This window comes from Ptychodera flava, chromosome 15 (genome assembly GCF_041260155.1).
Source record: "Ptychodera flava strain L36383 chromosome 15, AS_Pfla_20210202, whole genome shotgun sequence".
In the NCBI taxonomy this organism is placed as follows: domain Eukaryota; kingdom Metazoa; phylum Hemichordata; class Enteropneusta; family Ptychoderidae; genus Ptychodera; species Ptychodera flava.
The window spans coordinates 25,908,097-25,917,869 of NC_091942.1; positions in this window are offsets into that span (position 1 = coordinate 25,908,097).

A 9,773-nucleotide genomic window follows, 5' to 3' on the forward strand; every position below is an offset into this window, starting at 1 on the left:
GATCACCTCTTGACCCCTGCCTGTGGCGCTGTATGAACGTTTGCAGGAGATAAAATTCCTTACTTTTGTAACTTCTTATTTTTCGTGATCTTGATTTTTGTTTTAAGTTTCTTAATGACACTTTGTAAATCTTCTTGCTCTTGAAACAAATCTGATGACAGACTGTTGAGCAGCAGGGTTGACTTTTTATGTACGATGCTAGAATTTATCTCTGAAAGTTTACTCATCTCGAAATCTTCTGCCAGAGAGTTTTTTTTTGTGGCGGGACCGTGGTTATATACGAAGTAGTCGTGATCTTTGATAAACCCATGCGTTCTCTTATCAGTCTGAAATATTATATCCATAGAAGATATAGTGTCTCTGTTATCTGCATCATCAATACAAGGTTTTGGTACTTGCACTGGTTTCTCAGTATAACTCTTCCCTTCTGAATTGGCATTCCGCTTTCGCTTTTTCACTGGTAGTGCAAGACTTGATCGGATGATTGGCAGTCGTTCATGGGTCACTTTTACCTCATGGCCCATTTTTAACATAGGGAGTTGGTTTGATTTACTTGGTGCACCATCCATAAAATGTAAATCACACACCCTTGTGTGATCACTAACGCTGAAAGATGGGGCTCTTTTGATTAGCTGTAGCCATTTCTGACGTAGTTCACTCGTTTTTCTTTAGACCATTTGCTGTTGTTTGTGCAACCAACAACACAGCAATGGTGACCTCCTCTTGGTGTGATTATTCTGATAAAAAATCCAAGAGGGAACTCATTAAAAATATGCACATATCAAATTGAAGAATGTTGAATGACAAATTAATGACTCTTCAATCGTTTTAACTGTTTGAGGTTAACGACAACTTACCGGGTTAAGATAAAATGGAAAGACAAATTTAACTAGAGATTTATTTATTTATTTATTTATGAACCGACAGGTTGACCCAATTACAGGTTCGTTTCATAAAAAAAAGAAAAAAGTTAAAAATGACAAAGAAAAACAAGAAAATCTAATATGACAAAAATGGACGATGAAAACAAAATATAGAGTAAGACAAGAAACAAACAAGTAAAATAGATTACAATTTGTGTAAAACAATCAAGAAGCTGATGTAAATTGCATCTAAAATTGATAGTATTACCAAAAATATCTAAATTTGGTTCATTAAAAATAGCATTAAAAAGTTTTAAAAACTGTGATAAAAAAGAAAAATTAGAATATTCTAATTAATTCTTTGCACTTTGCTAAGTATTTTTAAAATATCTTAAAAATTATCTTTATTTAAACATAGCGAAGAAGCAAGCCTAAAGCAATATAACATCCTTTGTAATGTTTTATGATGTATGCCACCAAAGATATGCAACTCTGTAACTATGCAGATGAATCAAAAACTTCAAAAAAGTTTGAATCATTCTTTAGTTATTGTATATTGGTAGAACCAAGCATAAAATAGTAGAAGGCCTTTCGTTTAGGTAGTCAAAAGCCAATGTTTGCGAACAAAGAACCACGCCCTCTTTGCTGCTATGTCTATTGACTATACTTTTTTGTACTAGTCAGCGTTTAGAAATTATTTTTCAACGTTATAAAGGTAAATATATTAAAAATTTAGATGTCGTAGCAGTTTGCAGGTGCATTCCGATGGTAAGTAACAAAAACGAAGTATAACAAGATTATCATGGGTGAAAACCTGCATGCACACGGTACGAGTGCGCTATGCACACTGTAAAATTTTAGTACTCACCGACGAAATCGTCTACCACACTCGGCGGGAAAACCGTCCTTCAAAAGACTACAATTTAGAAGTTTACTTAAAATCGTACATAAACCGTCTTCACTGCTTTTACTTATGACACCACAACCGCCACTACTAATCGTGAGAAAATGGAGCAAAACAGCGCAAGACCGGCGAGATTGTTTTCGCAATAGGCTGTTCAGGAACACCGCTTGACCTCTACGCGTACAATAACAACAAGGACGTAAGACTAGCTAGTTGCTCTCCCTCAAACGGAAGTCAACATATCCCACAGTGCAGTTCAGTTATCAAGATGGCGTTAACGCAGTGCTGACCAATGCTTTATGAATGAAGCCTGTTCACATAAATATTCCGATATTTATGCGCAAGGCGTAATAAAGCAAAGCCTCAAAATTTCAGGATTTTCTTACTATTAGTAAAATTATGGGCATGGGTATATGATAAATCGGTTTTTACCAAATATCGCCTGTTCCTTGTGTCAGCATTCGTGTGATACGTCACAGGAACAGGCGACATTAGGTAATAACCTCTAAGTACCATTTGATCATAAAAAATTCATTTTCTCACTTTTGATTATTAATAAAACTCCATTTGCTGTAATTTTTAAACACCATCTCATTCAATAAGACCAGTAAATACTGCCATATCTCATTCAATGAAACCGACACAATACCACGTCTCATTCAATGAGACCGTCACATATACCATACCATGTCTTTAATAGTTAAGGACTTCGCGTCGGTTCGGTGTTCGCCAAGGGGGCCAGCGTAGCGTACATGGGAACCTATGAGAGTTCTTAGCACAACCATGTCTCATTCAACGAGATCAGCAAATATACCACATCTCATTCGGACTGCCACTATGAAATCTAGTGTACAGTGTTTATTACTTCCTTCAATAAGACATGTTTGTACCTTCTTATTGAATGAGACCGGTGTTTAGAAACACGCCTTTGGGTTACATGTAGCTGCAATAATTATAGTCCTCGTTCCGTGCGCTTGCTTTTTCTTGGTGACGCTACCACAGCCAGCATGACAGAAGACGCTAGCGCACGGACCTAGGACTACAACTTCTGCAAGTTAGATTACAGGGGCCTTCGCCGTGTACATAACCACAAGCGACCGTATAAGGACAATATCACAGCGGCAACTTCACATACGGAACAGCAGAGCGATCACCACAAGTCGCTAGAGGCTTTCCATGCAGTGTCCAGCAGAAAATCTACCGTGAGGCAGAAGATATCGCTTATTTGACTAACTCAGACAACAATGTCACGAGGCTTCACACTGATAGTCAGCGTGACAGTATTTACAAGCATAATCTGTAAATGATCATCAGTAATTGAAACACAGCTGTTTCTTTGGATTTGTTTTCTGCCCAGTTTTGCATTTTAGTGAAAAGTTGGAGACCCTCATTATGGTACTCTGGCATTTTGAAGCATCCTCCAAGAACAATCTTTTTTTGTGCCTCATCCGCCCTATTTTCTCTTCCGCCCCTCCCCCTCCGCCGTCCATAATGCACGTTCCCTGGGCGTGCTTTGTCAGATAATCGCCTTACAGACTAGGCACGGAGCACCAAGAAATAAAGTACTCATACACTCAAACCAGGAAGATTCTAAATTTCTTGTGAAGGAATTGAACTTCTTCCAGGAAGTACACCACTACAATTTTCGAATTGATCATTACCACTTTGGCTTTCGGCCGTAGTTTTGTTCACACTTACGTTGAGCAGTCTAACTTGGCGGCAGTGTTCTCTTGGTTAAGGTGTGGAACACCATAGAAAAACTGTGTTTTCCCTTTTTGATTTTACGACACACGTTGTGACCCAACAATGAGATCGCCAGTTAAAAAAGTCATAAATTACATTGATTAGGAATCAATATGTACATGTACGAGAACTTCAGATCAAAAAGAAATAGAAATTAATCCAAAACCTTTGGTGCAAATGCTTTGACATAACATGCATTTTCCTGAGTGTACTCTTGATCAGATTTGTTCCTCGTCTGACAAAATTAACACGTTTTGTTTTTTTCTTTAAAAATCGCTCTTTCCGTTCCATAAATGTTTTGTTCATTGGGCGATAGACTTAAAGGCTGCCAAAAGTTAGCATGAACGTCTGTTGCATCCAAGTAAGGGAGTATGCGCCTCGAAAGTGAAAGTCTTAAACGTTTGCTAAAGCTTTCCTTAAGGAATATTTCAACCATTCTCTTTCAAAATCAAAAATAAAAATTGGGGGTCACAGTGTAAATTTTGGTACTAGAGAAACAAATTACCTAAGATTTACCTATATTTGAAATTCAAAATGGCCGCCATCACTGTGTTAAGTCTAAGGAGAAAATTAAAATTTTCGATTTTCGAAAAAAAACTGAGGCGGTGAAAAGTTTTCTCATACTAAGAGCTTCAAAATAAACCCCCAGAAGTGGTAGATCACAAAAGAATTGTAAAAGTTCGAGAGTCCAAATATCTGTCCCCGAGGCGCATTCTACCTTGATATAAATTTGAAGCCGATAACTGTATCTAGGCCACGATGATTTCATATCTGATTGTTGCCCACGGGTTTATAGGCATATGCGGGCCGACGCTACAAAGTTCGAATTAAAATGAAGATTATAATGATATTTGTGCTGTTATCTCGTTCCATTCTCACTACTAATCAGCCCTGAAATGTCAGCCATCTGGCTCACATGTGCTTTGTTATCTATACTATGTATCAATTCTACCAGGTGTAATATTCATATTATATTTCAGCAGCAAGCATGTTACTTGCCTGCTCGACCGGTCAGGATTTGCCCGTCGGTTACTGAGCTTCGTATTCTATCCAAGCATTGTACATCGTTTTGTGGTTTGATGGCTGTACACATCCTCTCATTTATAGTAACTTACACTATTATACAGTTTTATGAGACGCTGGATTAGTAGCACAAATATTAATAAGAAAAAAATTGACGTGTATTCGACGTTGATTAGACATTTGGCTTTACTATTAAAGAATAATGACAAACTCGGAATTTGAATAATTGGGAGAAAACTATTTCCGCAGTTTCTCAACTTTATTATAACCATGTGATATGTGCCGACGATACTGGTCATGCCGTTTGGGACAGATGCGTGTTATTGAAAAACTTTAAAGCAATTACTAACAAAAATTAAAGCTATTTACTGCATAACATATCTAATAAATACTGTTGCAGGATCTGATACACATTAACAGGTTTTTTTCCCCTCCGATTCATAAAATGTTATAAATTTACGAGTGTGTATTATAAATAACTGTAAATATGAACATAAAAAGAGCATTTAATTGTCGAGATAAATGCAAGGGAAAACTGAAAACACCCTGTCTGTCTGTCTGTCTGTCTGTCTGTCTGTCTGTCTGCCCGACTGTCGGTTTTCTGAAGGCTACTGTGAACATTGAAGTGTATTGACAATCATCTCAGAATACAGCTATTTCAAGGGGCAGCTACATTGCGCAGTTTAAAAAAAATGAAAAGTGTGGGTCACCATATCCGTCTCCATGGAAATTGGATCTAAATGGGGCTCCCTGAGATAATAAAAATGTCTATTGTAAAATACATTTGATCTTAGCATGAAGTAAAGACAATCTTTTGTTATTTTGGATATTTCGATCGATTCCATTTTATGTTTTAAAAGAATTGCTTTTTCTTCAAACCACGTTGTGACTACGATGTCAGTGTGGTTGGGAAGCAGCGGTATCATTCTCACCACCGTGTATCTTCTACTCGCGTCAAATTCTTAAAAACTCGTACGTGTATATGACTCTTCACAGATCATTTAGCAAATTAAAAACAGGGTGTCAATCTCCGTGACTACTTCATGCCAAGGTATAATGAAATGTATTAAGTAAAATAAGTAACCAAGGGGGTCACTTTAGTGAGTGGGTCAAGGGTAAATGAGGCCTCTTCAACAGACGCCGAACTGAAATATCCACACAAAACTGAACTCATGTCAGTTAATGCTGAACGACACCACAGTCCCTCCACACACAGTGGAGGGACTGTGACGACACCAAATGGTACCCGCCTGTCACTATTAGGCCTATATGACTGTCATGTAGGGAGTACACATGCATATCGCACCGACGCATGCATAACATTACAGAGCAAACACTGGTTTAATTCTATGACGGCATCGACGATGCCACTTTATTGCTGACGTAGCTCGTCAAAGATACAGCTTGACATCGTAAATATGACGTAAATCTTTTTTTTTCAACGCGTTGGCTTATCGTCTTGCGGGCATATTACAGTCGGCGGGTTTGTCTCTGTGTCTGAAAGAGAAACAAATAATGTGCTGTTAGTTGAATAGCAGGAACAACAATGCCATGAATAAATGAAGGACTTTTAAGATATACCAAGAAAAGCCAGTGGCCTGATACACTGGGCCTACCTAGCTCATAATTCAAAAGAGATCATGAAGTCTGGGACAAACTTGACGGGGAAGGATTGTTGTTTTTGATCGGAGATCACACTTGGATATATTATGTTTCATACATTCCGATGGCATGGACATTATTTCATGCAAATGTTTATGAGTGAGAATGCCATTTTCCAATCAATTTTTGTTTGAAATGGAGTAAAAAGGTAGAAAAAAATCGATGTATGCATGCATGCATGCATGCATGCATGTATGTATGTATGTATGTATGTATGTATGTATGTATGTATGTATGTATGTATGTATGTATGTATGTATGATGAGTACGCTAGCGTAGGGCACCATACTTACGGTACACGGAGGAGATTAGCCGGGAGGGGAGTGCCATCTAAGTCCAGGGCGGGCGGCCCATACACTTCGGATCCTGCAATCAGGAAAGTTTCGATGTCCCTTTCGGTCAGATCTGGGCAGTCAGTTCTCAACCTAGCTGCAGCACCTGTTTTAGAAGAAGTTCACAAGTAAGAGACACGTCAAATAAATGGCGTCAATTCTCGGGTTTGCAGATGACGAGGTGCATTCTCAGATGCAAGCTGCTCAGTCACCTTTGGGGAGATTACTTAGTGCGGTATGATTGGGATCTCGAAAGCATGTGCAGCATGCATACACCGGAACGAGCGCCCTCTCTCCGTAAGCAGAGTTGTATGACTAGTTTTAACGTGCAGTGCGGTCGAAAATCTGTAGCGATCATGAAGATGATAATTACCTGCAACTTGAGCGGCACCAAATCCTGTCTCTGACGGGATAACTCCGTAGCTGTTAAGGACCGGTCGTAAATTAGCAGGGGGGAGGGCCGGCGGGATTTCGCAAGAGAGTGGCCAAAAAATCATGACCCTCCCCAAAATGTAGTCCAAAATTTTATGACCCTCCCCCAAAGCAAGGCTGAAAAATTTGTGACCCTCCCCCAGTTTCAAAAACATAGAATATTACAAATTGATCGAATCTTCGACGTTCAAAAATGAGGTGGGATTTACAACACAGGGCAATATAGATGGACACCAGAAAAGGATGCCTGCAATTTTTTTATTTGCTTCTGCTTGTGACAAGAACAAGTCTAGATATGGATGTCAGCCTTACCCAAAAATACTTTCAATGACTCGGTGTCAGTCAGATTTGACCAGCATGGGTAAAACTTATCTTGTACACAAAAACGTGGATAAATTCTATGCTACAGATTTTAAGTACTTTTAATAAAGGGGAAACCCCTGATTTCATATAATTTTGTGTGATTTTCTGCACAAGTTTGATGAAATGGTCAATTTTCCATTTTGTAAGCACAATTGTAAATGTTGAACAAACCACAAAAAAACAGTTTTAAGATTTCACTGGACACAAAAATGACTCTCAAGTGTTATCAGGCTATGCTGACAAACTGAATCAATACTGAGCATATCATGCTAAAATACAGCAGCTAATACTGAAAAATTCTGAAAATAATATTCAGCTCCTGTCCCCTTTTACTGCATATAATTTGTTTAACTTCCTCGCCAGGTCTTTTGCAGTCCCTTTAACAAACTTGTGGTACACGCACGTTTGTTTCAGCAAACTCAGACAAGTGCCAGGTCAGAGTTGTGACATCAAGTCTGAACACACATTTAGAATACTGTAAAGTGTTGGGTCTGATATCCTTGTTCAATCATACATCTAAATTAATTTTACCATTTATAAATTTCCTATAGTGAAAATGAAACCATTTCTCCTTGTAAAATTCTGAAATCTTATGAATTATATAACTCTGACCTGCAAAGTAAACAACAACAAAACCAACAAAACCTTGTCCATACACCATTGTTTCAAATTACAGTGACAGGCAAAAATAACAAAACAGCAAACATGGAATTTTGCCATTTCATTGGCTATTAAAGGGACAAAGTCACTCATTTTTGACAAAATTTTGGTCATTTTAATTTCTGTGGAATATATGCTTTTCTGCTGCTCACTTAAATGGGCTCAATTGCAATCTCTGGTTGTCACAGCTCAACTCATGTGCATGCATGGATATAACACGTGATCACTTAATAATTTAATTTAAGGTATGTAAGGTACCAAAAATTGTAACATAGTAAATTTCACATTTTAATGTGTCTTTTAAAAGGGTGAGAATTGGATTGCAATTGCAGTAACCAGAGAGTGAGCATATTTCAGTGAGAATGATCTATCAAAAGAAATATAAATGGCAAAATAATGTCAAAAATGAGCAACTTTGTCCCTTTAAATTGGTACATATCTAGTACAGATTCTTTTAATTCAAGTGTCAAGCAGCATTACATTGCACTATTGAAGTATTAAAATGGTGGCAATGAATATTTTTATAATTGGTGCATTGACAAGATAGTACTGTAAAATGTTGACAAAAATAGCTTTGTCCAAAGTATCATAATATTAGCCATTTCTGAACAGATGTAAGATTACATCACCATGTGAACTCACAAATATTTCCAATATGAAAGTGCAGTCCTCTGCTGAGTGTCGAATCATGTATGTTGTACACCACGGAGGTAGACACAAAGCTTAGCATCATGTCAAAAAAGTAAAAGCCTTGGTACAAGATGACCGCTAAACAAGATCGGCAGTCCACTTGTTTCAAAGCTATTTAAAAACTTTCTTCTGGGCCTATTTCATATCATATTTGACCCCCTGGACTCGACCTGAAAGCTTGGTACGTACATTGTATTCGACTGGAAAACGACAGTAATTTTAACGTCATTTTAAGTCAGAGATTCGTCATATTAGTCAAATTTCACTCAATTACTTCTGTCCGTTTTTTTCTGACAGGAAAATCGATTGAGGTCTAAGTATTGAAAGTACTTAATTTAATGATGATTTTCAAAAATATGTTTCACTTACGACTGGACTAAATTGTCTACTTTGTGAACATCATTCTAAAAATATTCAAATAACGTTAACTTCAAAGCATTCATTTCACCATGAAGTTCTCTTGACGTACACTGTACATTTTAGCCTATCATTTTAAGGAAATAAAGGTCTGTATGTTTAAATGATTAACTTATTGGTTTATGAAAAATATATTGAGGATCAGAAGGATGTTGATATTTGCAATTTACAAGTCTCGGTGTTGTTTTCCCAAGCAGGAGCGTATCAGTATCACCATGGAGCTATCACACTCTTTTGGTAGTTCCATAGTAGCTGCAGCTCTGAAGCTGAAGGTTTTGCCTTTTTCGAGTTTTAGCTTCTAGTTTTAGCTTTAAGTGTTAAGATTTGTCCTAATCAAGTTGACGTCCTTCCTAAACACCAGTCCAAAAATTGCGGTACAACGGCAATATTGCCCTACGCTAGGAGGATATGTGTACCACTGTCGCTATGCGAAGGCTACATACCGGAAGAGCTCTCTCTACCGGGTGCATATAGGTCCCGCATAGGCCTTCGCGTAGCGACTGTGGTTGCACCTGTGTGTAACGAGTATGCCATTGTTGGAGGCAATCAGAGCAGCCAATAGCTGCATACTCTCACCATTCTCGTAGGGCTTAGACTGCTTCACCAAGTCAATGGCATATATCATGTAAAGTAGGCAGTAAATATGTGTCCTTTCACTTTGGCTTTGAACTGCACATGTGGAAT